General features: G+C 54.1%; 1 protein-coding gene across 12 annotated transcripts in view; it reads left to right on the top strand.

The window, feature by feature from the left end:
- Nucleotides 1-25551, top strand: part of ADARB1 (adenosine deaminase RNA specific B1) — a 116543-nt gene that overhangs the window by 52728 nt on the left and 38264 nt on the right. Inside the window, exon 1 of one of the 12 annotated variants that reach the window (XM_074323225.1) lies at nucleotides 24374-24392. The exons of the other annotated variants lie outside the window; for them this stretch is intronic. The gene's annotated coding sequence lies outside the window, so the exon portion shown is untranslated. Of the gene's footprint in view, nucleotides 1-24373; nucleotides 24393-25551 lie in introns of those variants that run through there. 12 annotated transcript variants of the gene reach the window in all.

Here is a 25551-nt window from a genome sequence, read left to right as displayed (position 1 = left end):
GAGCCGCTCAAGGTCGGGCCGGGGGTGGTTCTTTCATTGCGGAACTTAGGCCTCTGCGGCCGCGTCCCAGGCGGCAGGGAAGGGATGACATGGTCTCTGGCCTCCACATGGACAGCACGGTGGGCTCGGGGAAGGGGATGTAAGCAGGCGGCGACAGCGGAGTCTCCTGGTGCTGTGACGACCGAGGGGGCAAGAGGCAGGGGGCCTGCCCTGGAGGCAGGCGTGGCGAGCTGCGTGGGGTGGGGTGGAGCTGAGTCTCTCAGGGGAGCCTGTGTCATCCAGGCGGATGCATGGGGAGGTGGACACAGGGCCGGAGGGCTGTGCCGCGGGACGGGGTCAGGAGACAGCTGCGGGGGCTGGGGAGCCTGAGGGCTGCCGCCGTGGGAGGGGCCAGCAGTGGGGCCTGGGGAAGAGGAGGTCAGACCTGGGCTTTATTTCAGTGTTTATCAAAGTGACGCTTTCAAAGTCAGAGAATCACAACATTTAGAAGGGCCCTTGGAGAAAAGCAGCGACCCACAGCCCTCACCCCACCCCCACCCCCAGAGGCTGCGCTGAGTTTTAAAGAGTGGTGGCTGTTTGTGTTTCCTATTGGTTTGTATTGGGACTGGCTACAGGTGTCAGAGACACAGCTTAAGGGGAGAGGCTGTCCCCTCACAGCAGCGCCTGCTTAGCAGGCAGGGCTGGAACGGCGTCTTGTCGTCAGGGCCCCAGACTTCCTTTTTCCTGGTGCCCTGTGTGCCCTGCCTGAGCTCCCCCACAGCTGGGGCATGTGCTGGGCAAAGTGACGGTGCAGCGGCCATGTTGCCTCTTGAGAAGGATCCCAGAAGCTGCCATGCGATGCTCCTGTTTTCCCTCCCAGTAGACACGACTTCAGTCAGTGACTGGGCCTGGTGGCGAGGGGCTGGGATGTCGTTCTCCGTGCCATGTGTGCGCTCTGCCTCACGGCAGAAGGACAGCCTTTAGCTCATTTACACTTCTCCTGCCTTCCCTTCTCTTCCTGTGCCATTCGGCAGTGCTTTTGGCTGGAAGTAATGGAAAACATGACCTATACTGTGTTAAACAGCTGGGGACTTATTCATTTATGTATTTCATAGTAAGTAACCCAGAGGTAGGCTTTTTCTACAGAGCTGAATAGAATCACAGCCATGTCAGGAGTCTGGAACCATCTCTTAGTTGCAGTGTAACTGCCACAGCTCCAGCCATCGCATCTACAGTCAAGGCAGGAACAACCGGGAAGGAGTAGGCAATACAGACCACGCTTGTCCTTTTCATGAGGCATTTCAGAAGCCTCCAGCATATTTTACTCACACCTTTTGGCCAGAACTGTGTTGGGAGGCCAGCTATAGCCGTGAAGAGGACTGAGAAAATGCATATTTAAGTCTTGTCGCATCAGTGGTAAAGGGGGCAGGGACGAGGGGCCTGGGGAGGAGTGCGGGCCCCGCCAGCGGGATGGGTGGCCTCGCGCCTCTGCTGTCATGTCAGAGCTGTGCGTGCTTCCCCGTCTGGTTCCTTGGGCCGTGTCAGGCGTGTGGGCGGGCCTGCCCCCTGCCCATCACCTCTCCTCATTCCTCCCACTGATCAGCTTCTGTCAGGTTGGTTTTTCTTTTCCTTTTGACATTATCGAAGTAGGAAACGTCATCACTCCTCGGCCTTTGGCTAAGACCAAGGTGAGGTAGGAAACTCCATGTGTCCTGTCCCCACGGTTCAATGAGTCGCAGGTCCCCAAGTGGCCTTTGTGTCCTTATGGTTAGTAATGTCCATGACAGAGCCAAGTGAAATGCAGGTGGTCATGTCCTCCACGTCCCACAGCAGGACTTCCTCGTGGGCAAAGGGAAATAGTGACGCGATTTCTCTCAGCACACGCTCATTGCCCACCGCTGTGGCCCATTTTGATTGTTTTTATTATCTCCGGCCATCCTGGTTCGCATTTGTCTTTTCCTGGGTTATCACTGCCAGGCAGGCGGTGCGGCAGGGCGGTGGGCATGGCTGCGGGCTGAGCGCAGGTCCTGGCCCCCCCGCGACAGTGTGTCCTGGGCCAGCTGCCCGCCTCCCTGCTCCATGTCCCCTCTGGAGGGGGGTGGCTGTGGTGACGAGAATGAGCCCTAACCGAGTTAACTGTCAGTGAACACCGGCGCGTAGGCTTTGTTTTCTCGTTGACAGAAGAACCCCAGGCTTCCTGTACTGTGTCTCCAGTGTTTTCCCGCTTTTTCTACTCTATGGAATACATTCGTTCATTCAGTCTTGAAATCTATGTGTTGTCGATTTTATTTCAAATCGAGGCTATGACTTTCTTATACAGTTTATTTCCTGGGATTTTTCTTTTTTAAGCTGGATATATTGGGGTGCAATTTACATACACTAAAACTCACACTTTTAAAATGTAGGGTTAGATGTGTTCTGACGTGTGTGCAGATGGCATACGTCTCCTTTGTCCTATAGGTGCCCTCTTGCCAACGCGCGGGGCCTGGTCCGTGGCCAGAGTAGCCTGTCTGATGTTGGCATTCTGTGACTGTGTGTGTGTGTGTGTGTGTGAGTGTGTGTGTGACAGAACACCAGGACCATGTGACGAGGGACAGGCCAGCGCCCACGCAGGCCCGGCCGGAAGCCCAGAGCCGCCGACTTCCGACAGTAGGTGGTGCTGTAGGCTCGCTCTCGGACTAGGAGGCGGCAGCTGCCAGGAAACAGTCCCGTTTTCATTAGTGCAGTTTTCCTCCCATCGGTTCTGAGCCCAAAAACCGCTGTTCACTGGCTTGTCTTAATCATATTAAAGGACCCATGAGGCAACGTATGCAATACTTACAGCTGGTTTAGTTCACTGATCTCACTTGTAAATTAAATTTTATCAAATAACTTATAAATTTAATTATAGTAAGCTGAGCGTGGAGGAGCTTACTGCTCCTGTGGAATTGGAAGGTATAGTTTCATACACCGATTCCAATCTTTAAAAAATTATTACTTTGATGATATAGTTGATATGTAACGTGATTTTATGGTTCTACTATTTTAGCTTAGTATTTTAAATAGGAAATAGTTAAGATAAAATGGAAAAAAAATTAGCCTGTACTATCAAGTTTTAAATGTGTGCTGACAGATTGCCAATTTTAATGAGACTAAATTAACCGAAATTTGTAAAAGAATGTGTCTGGTCTTAGTTGCCGTGTAAAGCCAAGGCGTAATACAAGTGTTTAAGTTTTAGGGTCCGTCTTCCTTAAACTCGTACCCTGCATCTGTCCTCCTCTACTGGCCACGTGGAACCACATCCCTGCTGTTGCCCTCCCCTCCCCTCCCTCCCTCCCTCCCTCCCTCCCTCCCTCCCCTCCTCCCCCCCCTCCTCCCCTTGCTCTTAGCCTAACTGAGCAGCAGTGTGGGGCCTGGGTCCTAGATGGTCAGGGTCAGGCTGGCCGGCAGTTGCCAGGACCCGTCAGGTAATCCAGGGGCTAAGGCCTTGGCTCAGATTCTGCCCACAAGGCCTGTCTGGGATGCTGGCATTTTAGCGTGAAGGGAGACTCAGGGAGCAGAGCTCTGGCCGGAGTGAGTAAGGGACCTGCCACAGAGCCACCATCCTAGTACTGGCCTGGCCGGCGCCCAGCTCTCCTGGGAGCCTCACAGTGATTACCCCCCTTCCCGCCCCCCCACAGGCTCTGGGCAGTTTGGGGGAGTCAGGTCTGGGGGGGGGGTCGGCTCCCGGATACGCTGTGCACTTGGTTCTGTGGAGGTGGGACTCTGCATTTGGTACAGGGGTGCTGACACTCCTCGGGGTTCAGAGGACCCTCCCCCATAGGTAAGGGCAGCTTCAGGGGAACCTGGCTGTGAGTCACTCCCCTTTTCTTAGAGTTTAGTAATCGTCCATGGCTGCCTCCAGCCTGACTCCATCGCCTCAGTCATCCATTGCTCTGGTCTGGACGCCCTTTGGCGTCTCATTCTTGGGTGTCAGTGACACTGCTGAGAACACGCGTTTTCATGCTGTTTATCCCCTTGTCAGTGCGCACGAGTGTCCGATCGGTGGCACATGCGGCTCTTCATCTCTGGGAAGCTTCTTCTGTCCTGTTTGGCAGTGTCCCGCGGGTGCGTCACGGCCCTGGGACCCACCACGTGCCTTGGTCTGTGCCCAGTGCGTCCAGCTGTCATGTCCCGTGTCTGTTTCATCTTATTGGCGTTTTCAGTCGGATCTGAGCATCTCCGTCCTTTCTGTACATTCCTGTGCAGACACACGGATATGCCGTTTCTTTAATCTGCACACCCCCAGTTTTACAAACCTTGGGACCGGTTAGGCCGCGTGAGCTCAGCCCCCGGTTCTCTGGTCTAGAATGAGCACTTGTCCTCTTTGAAGGACCAGCTGCCTTTACGTTCTGCTTTGTTTCTAATAATGTCATAGTCAGCATTGTTTTCAAAGGTGATTCAACAGCTCATCTTTAAAAGAAATATCTGTTTCAGCGGTGCCTATCAATTTAGTTTAGTTTCAGATTGCCGTTCAGACTTGAAACTATTTCTTTCCAACTTTCCCTCAATCTGTAAGTAGGAGCCAGAGCTCTCCCTGTGTGGGCCCGGCCTCCCACGTGGGAGCTGTCCTCTGCTGCCAGCATTCATCTGTGTGCCACCTGGGTCATCCATGGGCCACCTCCCCACCCGTGGGCCACCTGCCGCCTGGCTGCTTCCTTGCCTTAGGTCACTCTCGACTATTGAGCTGTTAGAATCACTGGGCCTTCAAGTCCAGTGCCTTTTGTTCTCTTTCTTTGTTTTTTTCTTTCAAATGCAACACCTACTATACTTATTTGAGAAATGTAGGATTTTATTTTAACCCAGAATTCCTTGGTAAAGTCACTTTGGAAGAAAATGGACAAAGCTTAACTGAGTTCATGACCTTAACTGAGTGGCAGGACGCTGCACGGAGACTGGAAACCACACTTACCTGCTCTGTGGGAGACCGCCTGAAGAAGGAAGACAGAAAGCGTTCATTTGAAGAACTATGCATTTGTTATTTGACTTACTGTTGTAGGGGATCTTAACATACTACAAAAAGTAAACTTGAGTCGTTGTGTTTTTCTTTAATTGGGTAGCACTTAGGAGAGGGAAGAGCTCGGAGCGTCCAGGATTCTGCCCTGTTTTCTGCGGCTTCCTGGCGTGTGACCTCAGACAAGCCACTTAGTCTCTCCAGTTTCGGGCTCGTCTTCATAAAGGGCTGGTGCTGACGGTGTAACAGCAGCTGACGCCCAGGTGGCCACTGTGTCCTGCACACTGTCCTCACTCGATCTCCCCGGCAAGCCCAGGGTGTGTGCTGTCATTATCATCTGTGTCGCACAGATGAGGAATCTGAGGGGCCACGAGGGCCAGAAGCTGCCTCAGGTCTCCTGGCGAGTAGGAGGAGAGCAGGTCTTGACAAGGGGACCTGCTCTCGGCTCCGGGTTGGTTACCACTGGACTGTACTCATGGCCACATTGTACAGCTGTGCAGGTTGTACACTGCACAACTCCACTCACAAAGACTTGAGTGTGGTGAAACCCCAGGCTGCCCTGATGCTGTCATTTCAGTCCCCTCTCCTGAGATTGGTGAGGTTTAAGTGAGCTAAACACATGTTGTGCGTGGGAGCTCACCTGATAGGCCCGTACAGTGCACTCTGCCTCAGTGGCTGCTGTGTCACAAGCTCCCTGCCCTCCTCTCCTCCCTAACCTCCTCGCAGCGGACACTTCCCAGGGCACCTCCAAGTCAGCCCCAGCCTCTCCAGGCCCCAGGACTCTCACCTCTGAGTGAGTGAGTCCACATGGAGACCCGGCTCCACCCAGCGTCTCCTCTGGGGGAGCCTCAGACGGCAAACCCTCCCTCTGACGGCCCCGCCCACACAGCCTCTCTCAGCAGCTCCGAGTTCCCGGCTGCCAGGCCCAAAGCTGGCCGTCCTGTCTACTCCCCACACACAGGCCCTCGGGGGCGAGGGGTTAGAATGCACCTGGGGTCCGCTTATGTCTCGCCTCATCCTTCCGTGCCCTGCTCTGTCTCCCTGTGTCAGCGCTGCCCCCAAGCTCCTCCTCCTCAAGGGCCGAGGCCCGGCCAGCTTAAAGCCCTGGCCAGAGTGACCACCACATCCTTGCACTGGCCCAGGATGCTTCACGAGCTGACCCTCTAGGGCCTTCGCTCTGCTGGTTGTTCTGGGGGCTGCTGGGCGCTGCATGGGGGCTTGGCCCTTCTGCCCTTAGGATGCTCTTCCCGAGTCTCAGCCCTTCTGCCCTCAGGGCACCCCTCCCGGGGTCTCAGCCCTTCTGCCCTCAGGGCACCCCTCCCGGGGTCTCAGCCCTTCTGCCCTCAGGGCACACCCCCTGGGGTCTCAGCCCTTCTGCCCTCAGGGCACCCCCCCTGGGGTCTCAGCTGCGGCCTCTCTGCTTCGTCGTGGCCACTTCACAGCCTCCCTCAGCAGCACAGGGCGGTTGCCACCTAGACACTCAGTGTCGGGTGTCCTTCCCATCCTCGTCAGAGCACAGGCTCCCTGCAAACAGACGCCAGTGTCCTTTAGCTCAGCAACACGCCCCGGGCGCTCAGCGGCCCTGGCACGGGGTGGCACTGTCACTACCGGTGGGAAGACAGTGACCGCTCACTGCGTTCTCATTGAGACGTATCCCGGGTACTTTAAGTTAAGTGGTGGTGTGATTTCTGATGTGTCAGTCATGTAAATAATTGATGAGTGACTCATTTAGAGTTTAGAATTCTAAAGGAATAAACTCCTTTTTTTCTTCTTGTAAGAGGAGAAAAATAGCTGTGAAGAGTTTCATCCTAAAGGACTATTCTAGGAACATTAAGTTTTGGAATCTTTATTCTGAGGACATAGATAAAAATAAAATTAATTAGATACCAGGGATGTCAGATGCTCAATGTGGTGTGGCTACTTGTGACATTCTCCTAGAATTCAGTAGTTACTAACTTTCAAAGACGTGACAGCTGAAGTCGGAAGCCGATGTAATTTTAAAGTTGGGAAAAAGAGCCTTAAACTGTTTTCTCAATTATGAACTGTCAATTTAATAGTTCTAGAAGCTGTCTCTGGTGCGTCCGGTCACAGCTGTTCTCTGTGGGCTCCTTGGTTCTCATGAATGAAAGAAAACGAAATGACAGACACAGAGTCAGGACATGAACCTGGGGACCCCGTGGCGTGACGCGAACACGAATGTGTGTTGAGAGAGCCGCTCCCCAGGCCACATGCCTGAGCCGCTGGAGTCGCCATCGCTCGGATTTTCTGAAAGCGAAAAATAACGGCGCTTGTTATGCTCAGATTCACTGTGCATCGGGTTGTCCTTTGATGAGGGAAAAAACAAGGGCTCACTTTAGGAGCTGTCACTGGCATGGCTGTCGGACTTTTTGTGTGACGTAGCATTGTACAGTGTGACAGGCAGGGCACTAGCTCGTCCTGCGGGTGGAGACGGTCACGTGCCCTTTGTGAGCGGAACCTGGGGGACTCTGTGCTGTCAAACCCTGGTGTCTCGGGCACCCTCGGGCTGGCCAGTGAAGATGCCTGCGTGACACCAGGGAGTGCCCGTGCCATTGAAGGAAGACTTTGTGACTCACTTCCCTAGAGGAGGCCACGCCACACGCCACACAGGGAGCTCCAGGTTTGCTCAGGACGCAGAAACGGGTGAGGGGAGGGCCTCGACTGGGGCTTCCACAGGAAAGGCGCGGCCAGGCTGGGCGAAAGCGTGCAACTGGCTTTGGGCTGTACTGGTAGTCTCTAGCTGCCTGGCACCTGGCACAGGTTGGTTTGGGGCACGGGAAACGCTGGCTTGGTGCGTGAGCGTTAGCTTTGGGGTGGGGAGGGTTGTGTGCAGGGAAGCACACACTCTCGCTGAGCCTTCCGTCTCCAAGCACTGGCTGGCCGGGGCAGGGTGGTCTGTCCCTGGGTTTGCGGCTCCCAAATGGCAGAGCATCAGGGAAAAGAAGCTGTTAATATAATTTGCCTTGTGACAAATGGATGCCAAATGGGCAAACACAGACTCTAAGAAAGCACAGCAGGAACAACTGCCTCCGTTGAGAACATGGCACACGTAGCCCCAGACAGACGCACAGACCACAGGGGACCTCGTCATGTCTCTTATTAACTGTCACCCCAGAATAAGTGTTCCTGGCAGCATATCTCTTGGGGGTGGTGTCAGTGCACTTGTGCTCCAAGCAGTGTCGTATTTGATGGCAGCCTGAGAAGGGCGCCCGTGGCCAGGCCCTCGGCCGTGACGTAGAGCCGTGGTGGCTTAGCGCAGTGGGAGTGTAAAACGTGGGTGTATACACACACTTTGCTAACTTTCCTTTTTATGAATATACTTGTTACACAGTGGGGTATATCTTGATGTAAAATGTCCCTTTTGGGTCAGGATTATGATGGAGATGGAGAAACTTTAATTTTCTCGTTTCAAGGAAGTGTGTAGGAAACCTGTGACAGGAAGTCACCATGGCAGCTTGTTCTCAGCTGGCAGTGGTTCCAGCCAGGGCCGTACCTGTGGGTCCCGGGTGCAGAGAGCATAGCCAGCTCCCGGGCACAGCCTGGCCTCTTTGCCACCTCATCCCAATGCGGGTAAATTAGAGATTCAGCGTAGCTTCCCGGAGAAACCAAACCCAAATGAAACCCTAACACAGAGAAGGACACCATAGAGGTTTATTTTTTAAAAATGTGAGTCTCCAGCAGCTGAGGAGATGTTTCTTATTTTCATCTGACTTCTTTAAGCATTATTTCCCCAGAATAATTTCATCATAAAGAAGCTGGAATCCTGACAGCTTTTCACCATCCACCCTTTCTTAAAATCCGTATTTGGTCTGGACTGTGCAAGACTCTGACAGTGTCAAGCTCTTTCTCATGGATGAGAGAGTTCTAGAAGTTCTGGCTCCATTTCTCCAATTGTTTCTTCTTGATTTGGGCATCGTCAGGAGACCAGGGCCCAGTCCTAGCGGCTCTGTGCTCCAGCATCTGTCTCCTTGGAGGGGTGGGACCCTGACGTCGCAGACTCTTCCCAGCTTGTCAACTCACCGCTCCGGGCTTTAGCTTGCAGCTCGCCCTCTGTCCCCAGCCTGCTTGGTCACAGTGCGTGGCCACCTCCGTGCTTAGGTCCCTAATGCGCTTTGCTGCACGGCAAGGGGATAATTAATAAAGAAACCTGTGAAATCCTTAAACACAGTTTTTAAAGGCAATAAGTGACTGTATTCTGAAAGAGGTCCAAGGAGACTTTTTGTTTCTTATTTAAAATACTTGAAGACCGTTTGTGGTTTCATTTTCCATAGTTTCCTCAGGGCTTCTTGGTTCTAATTAATCCCCGTGGTTACTTTTGAACATCTCTATTGGGGCATATGTGCACTGAACTTGGCAGGTCCCAAGCCCCAGGTTCCCGAGGCCCCAGCAGGAATGCCGGTCCAGGCCGCTGTCGGGACGGAGTTGTGCGAGGCGTGTGCAGCACGAAGGTGTCCCGAGTGTCGGCCTGTGCTGTCCCGGTGCTGCTCTGGCCAAATGGGGCGTCCTGGACCCCTCAGACCAGGCCTTGGGGCACAGGGACAGCATGGCAGCGGTGGAAGAGGGGCTCCCGGCCACAGCCGCAGAGCTGAGGGAGCTCTCCCCGCCCCCCGCACTCACCTGGGGGACCCTCGGCCGTGGACGCCTGCTCCCCTCCCTTCCTCTTCAGGCCGCCCTTTTTCTGTCCTGCCCCCATCTTCCACCTCCTCCCTGAGGGTGGGCTGTGGGCTCTGTCCCCCCAGTGCTGACGTCCTCAGCACGGCCCACCCTCAGGGAGGAGGGGGCTTCAAAGGATGGTCTGCAGGACTGTCTCCACACCAGGGAGTGTCACTGTCACCCCCAAGCCCAGCTCACAAGCTTAGAAGCTGTAAGAAAGGAGTTGTTTGCTTCCCAAAGGAATCCACAGACTGGGCAGACTTTGCCAAGCTTCTTTCCCCGCCTCAACCCCAGGGCCACTCCAGCCTCGCAGAGCTTGTAAGCAGCAGAGACATGGCCACAGAGTCTAAAATACTTACTGCCTGGCCCTTGATGCAAAGGATTTAAAATAAAAGATGTAATAGAATTTAAAATATACAGAATTTGAATGTATTTCTGTTAAAAATGTGAATTTAAGTAAACAACAAAGCAACACATACTAATTTTTCACATTTTTAGAAAATACTTTTTCAAAATTAGTTATTAAAAGTAACTTATAAAATGTAAATTATAGTTAGATCAAATGTTTAAATTATTTCAAGAAAGCAGAATTTTGAATTTAATACTGATGATGTGGTTAAATCATACTAATAAGCTTATGAAAAGTCAAAGTCTTGGTCGTGCTGGTGTCCGACCGTCGGGCCACTGTGCCCGTGGGGACAAGGGCATGCTGAGGGCTGTGCCCGCGTGAGGCAGGCGTGCTGGAGCCCGAGTGATGGGTGGGCACTGGCACTGTGCATGTGCATGGTGTGTGGGTGTCCCCAGGCTGGGTGGCAAGTGTACAGGGTCAGGGTCTGCTCCACCGGCGGGAGCCTGGCGTGTCGGGGGCCAGTGGTACCCCTGTAGTGCAGGAAGGGGGGCAGCAGTGGGCCCGGCTCCCGGGGATGGAGTCAGGAGGGGCATGGAGGGCCGGTGGCCCCGCTGGGCCTCTGCGAGGGGCGTGTCAGCCCTTCCTGTGCAGGTGCTTTTGCCCACTGTGCCCCCTTAGTGACACTTCTATGGCGTTACTTGAGGAGCTCGGTAGTAAAGGTGACGAAGGCGTGTTCCTTAGACAAGACTGTGTTTGCTGGGCAGACTCCTGTTTCCCTGGAAGGAGCCCCGGGCATGTCATTCCTCTCGACTGGCAGTGTCATGTCCGTGACTGCATTGAAGGGTAACTGTCACATGTCACTCTGGAAGGTGTGCTGGAAGTCACGGTGGTGTTGGCGACAGCCCTGATTCCGGTTTGATGAATGAGCCTCAGCAGAGGAGGGGCGGCTCCCACGTGTCGGCGGGGGGCTGGCCATTGTCACAGCGGCCGCTGCTGAAGCCGTTCACAGTGACGAGGGGCACAGAATGAGAGCGGGCTGGCAGCTGGCTGGATGGCCTCGCTTGTCACTGGGACTTGGGCCATGGGGCGCGTCTTCAGCACCGCGGGCCGTCGGCACAGAAGGAGGCGCAGGAGGCGTGCGGAGAGGAGAGGTGACTCGGTTTCGTCCCAGACGTAGGGCGGGCAGGCGGGCGCGTTAGGGCGGTGTGGGGTGCGCCTGGGGCCGGTGGTGAGCGGATGTCCCCCCGGCCGGCCCCTCACGTCGTGTTTCCCTTTTAAAGGGCTTCTCTTTTCTGTTGGCATGTTCTACGATTTTACACAGGGACTGGCTTAGAGAGGAGATTTGAAAATGTGTGTAGAGATCGTGTAAGCTTCCACGTTGAGCGTGTGTTTCAGGCGCTGCGTGTGAAACCTTAAAAGTGTGCAGCGGTGAGCGCCAGCAGCTTTCTGCTGCGGGCAGCTGCTCGTGGGGCTGCCGCGGCCGCCGCTCTCCAGGAGTGACTTCCCAACACGAAAAGCATTCTTCCTGCTGAACACACGAAGGCTGTGGCAAGCTCGTGAAAATATTTCCTTTCAAAAACACGGAGAGCAAATTCCTTCCAGTCAGCACTCGGGTCATTTCAGTCTTTAATGTTTTAAGACATTAAAATCTGTATTTTTTCCTAACACCAGATTCAAACGCTGTCCATGCCTATAAAGTTGACGAACGACGGGCTTTGGGTGATGAATTGTTGCTTTAAAAGGTGTTGGGTTTGCTGTCTGTGTCTGACACACATGAACTCGTGGAAAGGTCTTAGGTGACGAGGTGCTTCTGCCCAGGTTTCCGTGAACCTCTCTTCCTGGCATCACCTTGTGCCCCCAGCCGGCAGGACCCCAGGCTTCCACCGGGACACCGTCGTTAGGGGCTTCTGTGGCAGGAGCAGCCCTCCCTCAGGCAGGTGAGCCCCAGTTGTTGGTGTGGCTCCTGAAGGAGCAGACGGACGCGGAAGGCAGCAGTGTTAGCAAGGCAGCGTCTCGCTCCTGTCACACACACGGCCGTGCCTGGTAGGTTCTGTGTCTGCAGTGGCGAGGGCCTCAGGGCCCGTACACCCTTATGGCTACCACGCCTGCTGTGTGCCCAGGACAGAGGGCACCGCCCCGAGGGGACGCGTGTGCCGGGGGCCCCGCCACCCAGACTCCTGTGCACTCACAGCACGGCTCTGTGATTCTCTCAGCTTCCAGTGTTGGCTTGTTTTGTTTCCTCAGTTAAGCGTTTAAAAAAGCAAGATGCACTAAGACGAGCAGCAGAGAAGGAAGACAAAGGCAAAAGGAAAACGGTAAGAAATGTTGGTCAAACAGCCTCAGCTTAGAATTGTCACTCTTCTTCCCTGGCCCCTCCTCACTGGACGTTTAAGTTGGGGGAAGTGTTGAGAAGTGCCAGAATCCTTCGGCCGTCACCCCTTTGGAAGTCACTGTCACTCAGATGATTTGTGTCAGTCCCACTGCACGTAGATGCCCATGTCGTCCTCATGGGGTCTGGAATCTCACCCGTCAGTGGGGAAACATCTCAAATATGGCGCCGTTTTGGAGCAACGTCTGGAGAAATTAAGATTGTACAGAATGTAACCGGTGAAGCCCTGCCTTAAGTGCATTGTGTTCACTGGCCTCTCCTGTAAGTTCACAGTGAATGTTATTGAACAGCTTCATGTTATATGTTAGTACCTGTTCTTATCTGCAATATGCACCATGTCTGAAATGGATAAAAATGCCTTAAAGATCATAAGTTTTATTAAGACTGTCTCCCTGTTTATACCAACTTGGCAAAGCTTTACAAGAGGTGCAACGTAGTCTTTCCGTGTTGTATAATCTTAAGGTGCCGCGGTCACGTGCCATGGCTTTTCCCTGAGACTGGGGTAGTGTGAGCCTTTTCACATTTATTGCTTGTGGAGAACAGTATAGCAGCAGGTGTCCTGTCAGCTTCAGTAGCCTTTTGTCACTCCTGAGTTATCGTGCAGTGACAGTCACTCCCTTGGCTGCTGACTGTGCCTAAGCCCCAGACGGATTCGCTTTGTCATCAGAAACTCGGGCTAAAAGAGTAACGTGCAGTGGGAATACTGACCAGGCCCCCACACAGCAGACATGCTGTCGGGCTGATAGCGGCCTCCCGAGGCCAGAGGCGCACGGCTGGGGACAGGTGGACTCCACGTGCCTGCCTTCCCTGGCCGCTGGCACCTTTTCACTCACGGCACTGCTGCAGATAAAGCAGCGGTGGGAGGGGAGGGGGGGAGATGCAAAGATCCCCTCGCCCCCCCCGTGTTGTATTTCTAGATTAAGGGCTTTCCCATTGAGTACTTTGTCCCAAGTGTGATAACCCTGTATCTGTGCCCAGTCGTCCCGCACACCCTGTGAAGACCGCTCTGAACTGTGCTGGCGCTGCAGCTGGGGTCCCATGTGTCCAGAACAGGGGAGCGAATGGGGTGAGCAGACCTTGTGCAGAAAGGGAGGCCCAGGCCATGCTGCTGGAGGGTGAGCAGTGGAGATCTCGTGCTGTCTGACCTTCAGAGTTGGGACGGGCTGGCCGTGGGGGTGTGGCAGCACCCGAGGGAGGGGCCTGGCGGCCATGCAAGGCTTCCTCCTGGTTCTGCCTCGCTGAGCACGTGCAGAGCGTGCTTAGAGCTGGAGGTGTGAGGTGGTGTTCATCTGTCCATCCATCCATCCACCCATCCATCCATCCATCCATCCATCCACACATCCACACATCCATCCATCCATCCATCCATCCATCCATCCATCCATCCATCCACACATCCATCCACACATCCATCCATCCATCCATCCATCCATCCATCCATCCACCCACACACTCCATCCATCCATCCAAACATCCATCCAAACATCCATCCAAACATCCATCCAAACATCCATCCATCTATCTATCCATCCATCCATCCATCCAAACATCCATCCAAACATCCATCCATCTATCTATCCATCCATCCATCCATCCATCCACACATCCATCCATCCATCCATCCATCCATCCATCCATCCATCCATCCACACATCCATCCATCCATCCATCCATCCATCCATCCATCCATCTATCCATCCACACATCCATCCACACATCCATCCATCCATCCATCCATCCATCCATCCATCCATCCATCCACACATCCATCCACACATCCATCCATCCATCCATCCATCCATCCATCCACACATCCATCCATCCATCCATCCATCCATCCATCCATCCATCCATCATCCATCCACACATCCATCCATCCATCCATCCATCCATCCATCCATCCATCCATCCATCCATCCATCCACACATCCATCCACACATCCATCCATCCATCCATCCATCCATCCATCCGTCCACACATCCATCCATCCACCAATCCGTCCATCCACCTATCCATTCATCTGTCCACCCCACCCCCCATCTCTTCATCTACCCATTTATTGACCCACATACCCAGCCATTGACCCATCTACCCATCCACCCATCTATCCATCTTCCATCCATTGACACATCCACCCACCCACCTATCCACGCATCTATCCACCCACACATCCATCCGTCTTCCATTCGTCTATCCAACAAGTACCCATTAACGCTTTCTGTGTACCGGCATGAAGGATTTGGGCGTGCACAGGACAGGTGTAGGTGACAGGATGGTAGTGGCAGAGGAACAACCCCAGCCTTCAGACTTGGCACTTACTCTGGAAAAGGCCCTTGAAGTTCCCTTCGGTGCATGAGGGGAGGATCTGTGTGACATGTGGCTTCCGTGCTATGTGTGTCAGGGAGGAAGGGGCAGGAACGGAAGGAGCCGTGTCTGCCGGGAGAGGGCCTGGCCAGGAAAGTCGCTGGCTGCCTGTGAACAGCAGCTCACGGATAGCAGGCCCCGGCTGGGTGCATCCCATGGCACTTGTGGGGATGGTCTTCGTGTCACAGGGAGGACCTTGCTCCCCGGAGGAGCTGCTGGCTGTGGGGCGCGTCCTGGGAGAGGCAGAGCCGCGCCAGCTCAGCCGCTGAGTTCTGAGCAGACGTGCAGCGTTAGATGGTGAGGTTGCACTTGAACTGCCCTGGAAATGGGTCGGATCCTAACTGCCTGTTCTTAGTGTAACTGCTGGTGGTCATGTGGGAAATGCAGTTCACTGGGCTACCTTTTCCTCGGGTTCCAGAAAGTGAGGTGTGCTTCTCAGATAAAGGGGACTTCAGTTACGTGGAGCCCGCGTGGGTACAACATTCTGAGTGCGTCCATTTGGAAGGACAAGCTGTGGTTACAACGGTGGAATTGACGAAGCGTCCCCTCTGGAGCCGGCGCTGAGCTGGTGGCACTCATTCTGGTGGCACTCCAATGGTGTTTCCGGTTCTGAAGGCCGCTGTTGCTCAGGCCTGGGCTGGGGGCGGGCTGCAGCAGGAGAGAGAGCGTGTGCACACACGTGGGGCTGTGCGTGACCACACGCATCCACACACGGGGTGAGGGGACAGGAGCAGACGGGCAGTGACCGAGTAGGAAGCAAGCCCCGTGCGCCAGCAGTCAGGCAAGGATGCAGGTCCTTCCTTCCCTCCTGAGCAGAAGGTTCTGGAGTCTCCCTGGGGGGTCCCATCCTCGTGCCACAGTGGGGGGGTGAGAGGGAATCCGGAGAAGCACACAGGAGGCTGTGTGGCCAGGCCTGGGAGCAGCGTCCACAGCCGGGGCACACAGCACCCCCATGGGGGACAAACCTCCATCTTCGCTCACCACTTCGTCCTGACCAAAGCTCCAATTCTGGGGGTCCTGACTGTCTAGATGAGGCACCCCCTGGGCTGGCAGCCTGCGGGGGTGGACAGCGCCCAGCAACCAGGGCCCACAGCGGGGCCGGGGCTGTGCCTCGTTCACACCCATGGCTCCTCGTGGGGCCCCTCGTCCCCATCCTCCGGAGCCCCGCCAGAGGCGGAACACCCGAGAGAACGGGCCCATTGGACAATCTGGCCGTGAGCTTCAGGGATTGCTCCGTGTCAGGCCCCGCGTGCTGCTTTTTGTGTGTTGCTTCGCTGCAAAGCACGTGCTTAGAGCAGGGGGTGCATTACAGTGGTAACCGGAGCGGCTGCCTCGTTTGCAAAATTGTGTCAGCGCCCTGGCATTGTCACTTTGTGGCGGCTTGGGGGCTGGGTGGCCTGCCCAAAGTCGCCATGCATCAACCTCAGTCACGGGACTGGACCCCACTCCCACCCTTCCCCACTCTGCCCCGGGTGCCCTGAGCTGTTGCACCTTCCCCAGCTCCCACATCCGCTGGTTGTCCTCTACCCAGCAGGCATTCGTTCCGTCTGTATTTTGGCAGTTGCGCTGTCTCTGAGATTGACACTGTGCAGTCTGCAGGGTGTGCAGTAAAGTGTGACGTCAGCCAGAGCGTCTGTCTGCTCCGTGCCGATGGCCGATGAGACGGCCGATGAGACGGGTGTGGGTTTCAGATGCTCCTTTCCAGACCAACTTCCGAGTTCTCAGCAGAGCACGGTGTCTGCCTGGTGTCTGCCTGTCAGGGGGATGGCTTAGAATACATAGGAAGTCAGTTTTTCACACTGTGGAAACAATGTTTATTGTAACAATCAGGAAACAACAAATGTTACGGCCAGGAACGCAATGGTGCCTGGCTTCTAGAAGGCCTTGGGTCCCCTCACAGGGTCCCCAGGGAGAGGCGCACGCAGGAGGAGGTGCACAACTGCTCGCCCGTCGCTGGTTGCTGAGCCCGGGTACCCGCAGGAGCTCTGATACCCCGTATAACCCCAGCAGTCCCTGCAGCCACTCCGGAGTCTTGGGGTAGTTTTACTGTCTGGACGTAGCCTGGAGGGGCCAGTCAGGCCAAGGGCACTCCCTGCAACAGGCGTGGGTTTGTTCACCAGAAAGAGTGACCCCTTTCTTCCCTGTACTGCAGCCAACTTGTGACTTCACTCTGTCAGTTTGACAAATGATATCTTTCTTTGCTTACTAGTGAATGAGGCAAAACTTTAAAAGATAAACTTATTAAAGCCGTTGCATTTATTCTTCTAGGAATTTTGTTCATAGTCATCTACCGTTTTTTAAATCGGGTACTTATCTTTATATTATTAGCTTTAATAGGCTGTTGAAAGGTTGGCAAAAGAAACAAGGCTCTAATATCCAGAGAGACTGGGCACAGGGAGGTCACTGGGTGCCCTCGGGGGGTTCATCTGGAAGGGGCTGCCTTCTGATGGGGGCCCCTGGGGCCCCTGAGACGTGCGGAGGATCCAGTGGGCTTGGGTCAGAGCTGACCAAGCATATCAGCCTGTATAGGAGGCACCTTTCCACCGGTCCTCAGTGGGGCTCAGCAAGGAGGTGGTGGTGAAGGACGAGGCTGGGGCACAAAGCCCAGTTCTGTTTGGTGGTTTTAACCCCAGAGAAGTTGCTTGTTGTGTTTTCATCACTCTGTATCGCTGCGTCAGTCTATTCACTGATCCGAATCTATGCCTCTTAACGGCGTTTTCCAGGCCCCGCTTTGTTCCTTACGGTTATGCGTGTGTGTGTGTGTGTGTGTGTGTGTGTAGGGGTGTGTGTGCATATGTGTGTGTGCACATGGGGAGAGGTGTGTGTGTGTGATGTGTGTGTGGTATGTGGTGTGTGCGTGTGTGTGGGGTGTACTGATCGTGCTTTATGAACATTCCCAGCAGCTCAATTCTGTTTATTTCAATGCTAAGTGTAGTTAAATAACTAAATATGTGCAGAAACTTGTAGATTTTATGTATCTAGAACTCTCATTTACCAAAAACGGTTTTGGATGTGACTAACTCTTAATGCTCTGGGCTTTTACCGTGAGTGACGTAGACGTTTGTTCGCTGCCTAATCATTTGGTTGTAGTCAACTCTGCCTCAATGTGGTCTTCACTCCTGTTGTACGTCGTCCCGACGACAACGGAACTCGGCTTTGTTGTTCCATCTTCTTTGTGGTCGTCGTGTGATTAAAGACAGAGCCCTCAAGCTGAGGCTAAAGGGCAAGCTGAAACATGACTTTGAAAGTACATTTCGTTAGGAATGCCTGTGATTCTCCTGCGACTATGAATCGCCAAGCTTCCTAGCAACAGCTGTGGGACTACGTGCAGACAGCTTGGCACAGTTCACGAGCGCACACCATCTAGCGCTTCAAATCAGTGTCAGTGTTTTGTTGTGTCATCTGAGCCTGAAGTTTTGATTTACCAGGAACAGCCACACGTGACTAGGGACATGGAGAAGCATGACTGTGTGGCTTTATCCACGTAGGCCCTGCCCCGCGCTAGTTTTGATGCCAGCTGACACACAGGCGCACTGGCTGCATGCAGGTGCCGCATGCAGCTGCTCCATGCAGGTGCTCCACGCAGGTGCTACACATAGGTGCTCCACGCAGGTGCTGCACGCAGGTGCTACACATAGGTGCTCCACGCAGGTGCTCCACATAGGTGATCCACACAGGTGCTGCGTGCAGGTGCTCCATGCAGGTGCTGCACACAGATGCTCCACACAGGTGCTCCACGCAGGTGCTGCACGCAGGTACTACACATAGGTGATCCACACAGGTGCTGCGTGCAGGTGCTCCACGCAGGTGCTCCACACAGGTGCTGCGTGCAGGTGCTCCACACAGGTGCTCCACGTAGGTGCTCCACACAGGTGCTCCATGCAGGTGCTGCACGCAGGTGCTACACATGGGTGCTCCACGCAGGTGCTCCACATAGGTTGTCCACACAGATGCTGCGTGCAGGTGCTCCACGCAGGTGCTCTAGGTGCTCCACGCAGGTGCTGCACGCAGGTACTACACATAGGTGATCCACACAGGTGCTGCATGCAGGTGCTCCACGTAGGTGCTCCACGCAGGTGCTCCACACAGGTGCTCCACACAGGTGCTGCACGTAGCTGCTCCACACAGGTGCTCCACGCAGGTGCTCCACACAGGTGCTCCAGGCAGGTGCTCCACATAGGTGCTCCACACAGGTGCTGCGTGTAGGTGCTCCACGTAGGTGCTCCACACAGGTGCTCCACACAGGTGCTGCACGCAGGAGCTCCTTGAAGGTGCTCCATGTAGATGCTCCGTGTAGGTGCTCCGTGCAGGTGCTGCGTGCAGGTGCTCCACGCAGGTGCTACACACAGGTGCTCCACGCAGGTGCTGCACACAGGTGCTCCACGCAGGTGCTGCACACAGGTGCTCCACGCAGGTGCTGCACGCAGGTGCTCCACGCAGGTGCTGCACACAGGTGCTCCACGCAGGTGCTGCACGCAGGTGCTCCACGCAGGTGCTCCACATAGGTGCTCCACACAGGTGCTGCACGTAGCTGCTCCACGCAGGTGCTCCACGCAGGTGCTCCACATAGGTGCTCCACACAGGTGCTGCACGTAGCTGCTCCACGCAGGTGCTCCACATAGGTGATCCACACAGGTGCTGCACGCAGGTGCTCCACGCAGGTGCTCCACGCAGGTGCTCCACACAGGTGCTGCACGCAGGAGCTCCTTGAAGGTGCTCCATGTAGATGCTCCGTGTAGGTGCTCCGTGTAGGTGCTCCACGCAGGTGCTCCACGCAGGTGCTCCACACAGGTGCTGCATGCAGGAGCTCCTTGAAGGTGCTCCGTGTAGGTGCTCCACGTAGGTGCTGCACACAGGTGCTCCACGTAGGTGCTGCACACAGGTGCTCCACGCAGGTGCTGCACGCAGGTGCTCCACGCAGGTGCTCCACGTAGGTGCTCCACACAGGTGCTGCATGCAGGAGCTCCTTGAAGGTGCTCCGTGTAGGTGCTCCGTGCAGGTGCTGTGTGCAGGTGCTCCACGCAGGTGCTACACACAGGTGTTCCACGCAGGTGCTGCACACAGGTGCTGCACACAGGTGCTCCACGCAGGTGCTCCATGTAGGTGCTGCGTGTAGGTGCTACACACAGGTTCCACACCTAGGTGCTCCATGTAGGTGCTCCACGGAGGTGCCACACGCAGGTGTGAACACCCCCCCTTCCGCAGACCCACCAACCCGTGAGACGTGAGCGTCACCAATGAAACGAGGCTCAGAGCCCTTGAAGACATTGCCCGAGGCCATAGCTAGACAGGGTGAAACAGGCTCACCCAGGACTGTCACCCCGGTGGCGTCTCCCACCCTGATCATGGCTGTCCCGTGGGCCACGGGCACAGATCAGTGGGTGGGGCTTCCAGGGGAGCGTGACCTCAAGCAAGGGATTCATAACCTGTGAAAAAGGACACTTGTCATAGCTGCTGGGGGACACTCCTTCATCGTGACTTGTACCAATAGTCACAATTTAAAGCTGCTTTATTTACAAATGTTTCTGGTTTAAGAACTCGAGAGGTGGCTTAGTATCATGCCAAGTTTAGGTCTATTTCAAAGAAAACCAGTAAAGCGGCCGCATGACACAGGTGATGGTGAAGATATGATTAGTTCGTTGGGGACCTCCAGATGGGGTATCCACACCTTGCCATCGGGAGGCGTCCTGCCGAGTGCTGAGAACACGGAGAACCAGCTCCCAGGCTGCCCTCCGGGGGCTCAGCCTGCTGGGAAGGGCGGGCAGCAGGTAGGACGGGGCAAGGGACCGGGAGGCGGCCACAGCTCCAGCAGCACGAGCCTGGGAGCCCGGCTCTATGGGGCTCACGTGCGGCCTTACAGGAGAGCTCAGGTCTGGGAGCCCCGCTCTCTGGGCAGCTGTCCTTGCTGGCCCTCTGTCTGACAGGGACGCTGCTGGCCTGGCTGGTCCCCAGGGTGCCCCCGGTGCTGAGGCCGCCTGGCACAGCCGACAGGTTCCATGCTTTCCGTGAGGTCTCCATGGGTAACTATAGCTCATTTGTATTTGGACAAGCTGCCACCTCGTTGGCACGTTTCAGTAAAAATTATGAATTAGGAAAAATGGATAAAGTCACGTCTTTTCCCTCTGCAGAGATCGACGCACAACCCGCATTGGAGCCTTGGGTGTAGAAGGGAGGGGCTGGAGGGGCTGGCAGTGGTGTCCCCAGTCCAGGAGCCGGCAGGGCCTCCAGTGTGGTGGTGCTTCTCAGAGGATAGTGGCTTTGGTTTCGGGAAGACAGCTGTAGCAGCACGTGCAGCCTCTGGGCCAGGTGGCCCCTGGGGTAGGGCCACTGTTAACTAGTTGTCCTTAGGAGAGCTGCCAGTGGGCCGTGTATGTCTGCTCAGGTGTGGGGACCAGCTGGGAAGCAGCCCCCTGGGAGAGCTGCCACAGCAGGGACAGCCAGGCTGCAGGTGACAGACGGCACCGTGCATGGAAGGTGAAGGGTGACACGCCTGGGTGGAGGAGCACTGCAGATCAGTGTGGGGGTGGCCAGTGGGTGTGGGTCTGAGGGACATTGATGAGGCTGCCCTGCTGCTGTGCAGGGAGTGACGATCACGCCCTGGGGGGACGCGAGGTGGCTGGCGCTCGGCACAGGGCGGGGTGAGGCCGATGTGCTTGGCGCTGACTTTGGGGGAACAGCTGGCAGGTCCTCAGATGTTCTTGGGATTGGGGGAGAAAGAAGAGAGTCGGGCGGGGGCTGTGGTGTTGGCTTAGCACCTGCTGCAGGCGGTGTGGGGGCAGGTGAGGAGGGTGAGGCGACACAGACTCACACATTTGCATCCACAGTCACTCCCAAACCTGCGGCCACCCACAGCCACCGGGAGAAGCTCTGCCCCAGCGCTGCCCACGATGACGTGCTGTTTCTTCTCCACGTTTCCTTTTTAATGGGGGGGAGGGGAACTGCACCCACAAGTAGAGACACCGCCAGCCCCCTTCATCGTCTGCCGGCAAGAGTACCGGTGTCTGTCTGCTTGGCTCCCCGCTCTGTCTCTGTCATCACCTCCCAGTGTCAGCGATCTGAGCACAGCCCGTCACATTTGCTGTCTGCTAATTGTCCTTGACACGTGTCACCATTCTCATCACATTTCCCACTTAATGTGGTAGGTATTCTATGCTTCACTATGCTTTTTTATTAAGTTTTTTGGAGCAGTTTTAGGTTCAGAGCAAAATTGAGGGAAGTACAGGGATTTCCCATTTACCCCCTGAAACCCCCGCAGGCACAGCCTCCCCCATCGTCAACGTCCCCACCGGGTGGGGCCTCTGTTACAACTGATGGACCTACAGTGACACACACGTCGTCATCACCCAGGGCCCACACTTTACACCAGGGGCCCCTCTTGGTGCTGTGCCTCCCGTGGGTTTGGGCAGATGTACAGTGACGTGTGCCCACTGTCACAGTGTCATACAGAGCGTGTCACTGCCCTGAGCACCCTCTGTGCTCCTCCTCCTCACCCCTCCCTCTGTCCCCTGGCGACCCCTGACCTCCCACTGTCTCCGCAGTTCTGCCTTTTCCAGAATGTCGCAGAACTGGACGCCTTCTCATCTTTCATTTAGTAATAATATGCACTTAAGGTGCCCCCGTGTCAGTTCATGGCTTCGTGGCTCATTTCTCTTTCTCACTGAATAACAGCCCATCGCCTGGATGGACCACAGTTTATCCATCACCCACGGACGGGCATCCGGGTGGGTCCAGGTTTGGCCGTCATGAATAAAGCTGCTGTAAACGTCCGTGGGCAGGTTTTGTGTGGACGTAAGTTTGCAGCAACTTTGGGTCAATACCAGGTAGTGTGATAGCTGGGTCCTATGGTTAGGGGACGTCCACTTTGGTAAGAAACCACCCACTGTCCTCCTGTGGCTGCACCACCTGCCGTCCCACCGGCAGTGAGTGAGACTTCCTGTGGGGCCACGTCCTCGCCGCGCCTGGTACTGTGAGTGTCCCGGGTGGGGGCCATTCTGGTGGGTGTGTGCTGCTGTCCCATCGTTTGTACTCGTGTTTTCCTGGTGACGTGATGGGAGCATCTTCACGTGCTTGTTTGTCACCTGCATGCTTTTTTCGGGGAGGTGCCTGTTAAGGTCTGTGGCTGTTTTTAATCGGGTTGTCTGTTTTCTTATCGTGTCGTGTTTTGTATATTTTGGTAGCGGTTCTTTATCAGACGCATCTTTTGCAGATATTTTCTCTGTCAGTAGTTTGTCTTCTCAGTCTCTTGACCCTGTCTTTCACAGAGCAGAAGTGTTTCATTGTAATGAAGCCCACCTTGCCAGTTCTTTCTTTCATGGGTCCTGCCTTTGGTGTTGTACCTAAAACGTCATCATTACCAAATCCAAGGTCATCTAGGTTTTCTCCTGTGTTTTCTTCTATGAGTTTTAGAGGTTTGCATTTTACATTGAGGCCCGTGATCCACTTTGAGTTAGTTACTGTGACGGGTGTAGGGTCTGTGTCTGGGTTCACGTTTTGCATGTGGGTGCCCGTGGTTCCAGCACCCTTTGTTGGAGAGAACTTCTGGCTCCATTGTGTTGCCATTGCTCCTTTGTCAGGGTCAGTTACTGTGTTCAAGTCGGTCTATTCCCGGACTCTCTCCTTTGTTCCATGGACCTGTTTGCCTGTTCTTTCAACAGACCACACTGTCCTGATTGCTACAGCAGTAGAGCAAGTCTGGAAGTCGGGCGTTGTCAGCCCCCCAGCTTTGTTTTCCTCCTTTAGTCCTGAGTTGGCTATTCCAGTCTTCTGCTTCTCCCCGTAAATTTTAGAATCAGTTTGCCAGTAGCCACCAAATACCTTGCTGGGGTTCTGGTTGGGATTGCATTGAGTCTGTAGATTGAGCTGGGAAGAACTGACGTCTTGACAGTATTGCGTTTCCTACGTGTGAATGTGGCTTCTCTCTCATTTATTTCGTTCTTTGACTGTGTTCATCCGTTTGTGCTCTTCTTCATATAGGCCTTGCACGTGTTTTGTTAGATTTATACCTAAATAGTTCAGTTTCTTGGGTGCTAATGTAAACAGTAATGTGTTTTTATTTCAAATTCTACTTGTTCATGACTCATATAGGAAAGCAGTTGAGTTTTGTAGATTAACCTAGTATCCTGCAGCCTTGATACAACTGCTTATTAGTGCTAGGAGGGGTTTTCTTGATGATGGCTCCACATTCCTCTATGCTGCTTTTCACTAGAATAAATATATTTGCTAAAGTTAATGCAGGAACCTTATTTCAGCTATATTATGTCTTGCTCCATGTGTAGAAAAATCGCTAAAGGGTAACCGAACTGAACATTCCTTACGTAGTTTTCTAGAAAGGAAACTTTTCATTGTAAAATATTGGAAATTGCATGTTTTGAACACTTTCGTGATGATTACTTTGTTTAGCTAATGTTGAAAGCAAAACACAAACCATGAAGTGTGTTCTCTTATCACCCAGGATGAAGTTGTTGATATTTGATCCTTTTCCTTCAAACACCATAATAGTTTGATGCTTCGCTCGCCTGTGTTCAATAATGACGTCATCGTTCACAGTTGTGCCCCGAGTCACGTCGCCGTCTGCAGGCGGCTGGACTCCAGCACAGAACGAACAGGCATCGCCGCCACTGACTCGTCTCCTTTCTAAAATTTGCAGCGTGTGACACTGATACCGAATGTGCGTAAAACTTTTCCCAAAACCATCCTTTTTGAGAGTAAAGTGCAGTCAGTCAGTAATAATTGCTGGTAATTTTAATCAAGGTTACTGTTTGTCTCAAACATTTTTAATCTGTAAATTTTTAGTGACTTCCTAAAGATAGCACTTTTTACCAGCACAACAGATAATACTCAAATTCTGGTGCATCTTTAATATAAATAAGTCACGTTCTGTGTATTTTTCTTCCCTGCGGGAAGGGGAAGTGGAGAAGGGGTGGGATGGGTGCAGCTTATTTCCATAGAGACAAGGAGTAGTCAGAGGTGATGGGAACGTGGTTCGTGTAAATGTTTCGTCCTTGGCTTTACGACATAAGCCTCCACAAAGGCGTAAGGAAAACCACCCCAGGTGACCAGTCACCTCTCACCACCTAACAAGTGGAGCACTGCCAGTCAAGTCCTGCCATGAAGGACCCACGGAGATCGGAGCTGAGCTGACCGCACTGTGCGGGCGAGCCTGCTGGGTGGGCCACATCTCCCCGTGGCCACCCCGCCCCGCTGCTCATCAGAGAAGCAGCCGTACGTCACTGACTGCAGTGTCACCTCACCTAACAGTGTCATTCTGCATGCGCCCTCTCCCTGTGTGCGACTTTGTATCCTCCACCCGTGAGCCGTGGGCGCTGTGCCTGTCGGGGTCTGGCCCCACCTCATTGCTCCTTTAGTTCAGAGCTTTTCCTGAATATTCAGACCTGTTTGTTTTTCCACCTAAACCTTAGAATCAGCTTATCTAGTTCATTTAAAAAAGAAAGTTGGCATTATGACTGCAACCAAGTCACACGTCAGCCCTGGTCTTTGGATGCCGAGCTTGATGGTCTTTCCACTCCACTGCCCCCAAGTACATCTTCTTCCTGCTCTAGGGGCTCCTGAAAAATGAAGGAATCGTTTGAGTATTGCTACCAAATAAAGCTTTTCTTTAATTGGCCGTTCCTGGAATTTTCTTCCAGATGGGGTTTTAATTCCGTCTTTTTAGTTCGGGCTCTAGAGGTGCCTTTCAGAATGAAAGGACAGGCTACGTGACGTGCTCTGAAGTCTTGCATTCGCTCCCTCGCTTTGTTTTATAACCTTTGGTACAAGAGTTGGCATTTGTAGGAAGTGGAAGTCTTGGCTTCTGCTCTGCGAGCGAT

The sequence above is a fragment of the Rhinolophus sinicus genome, linkage group LG01 (genome assembly GCF_036562045.2).
Source record: "Rhinolophus sinicus isolate RSC01 linkage group LG01, ASM3656204v1, whole genome shotgun sequence".
Classification (NCBI taxonomy): domain Eukaryota; kingdom Metazoa; phylum Chordata; class Mammalia; order Chiroptera; family Rhinolophidae; genus Rhinolophus; species Rhinolophus sinicus.
The sequence above is the reverse complement of the archived record's forward strand: the minus strand, read 5'-3'. Positions and strand labels throughout refer to the sequence as shown.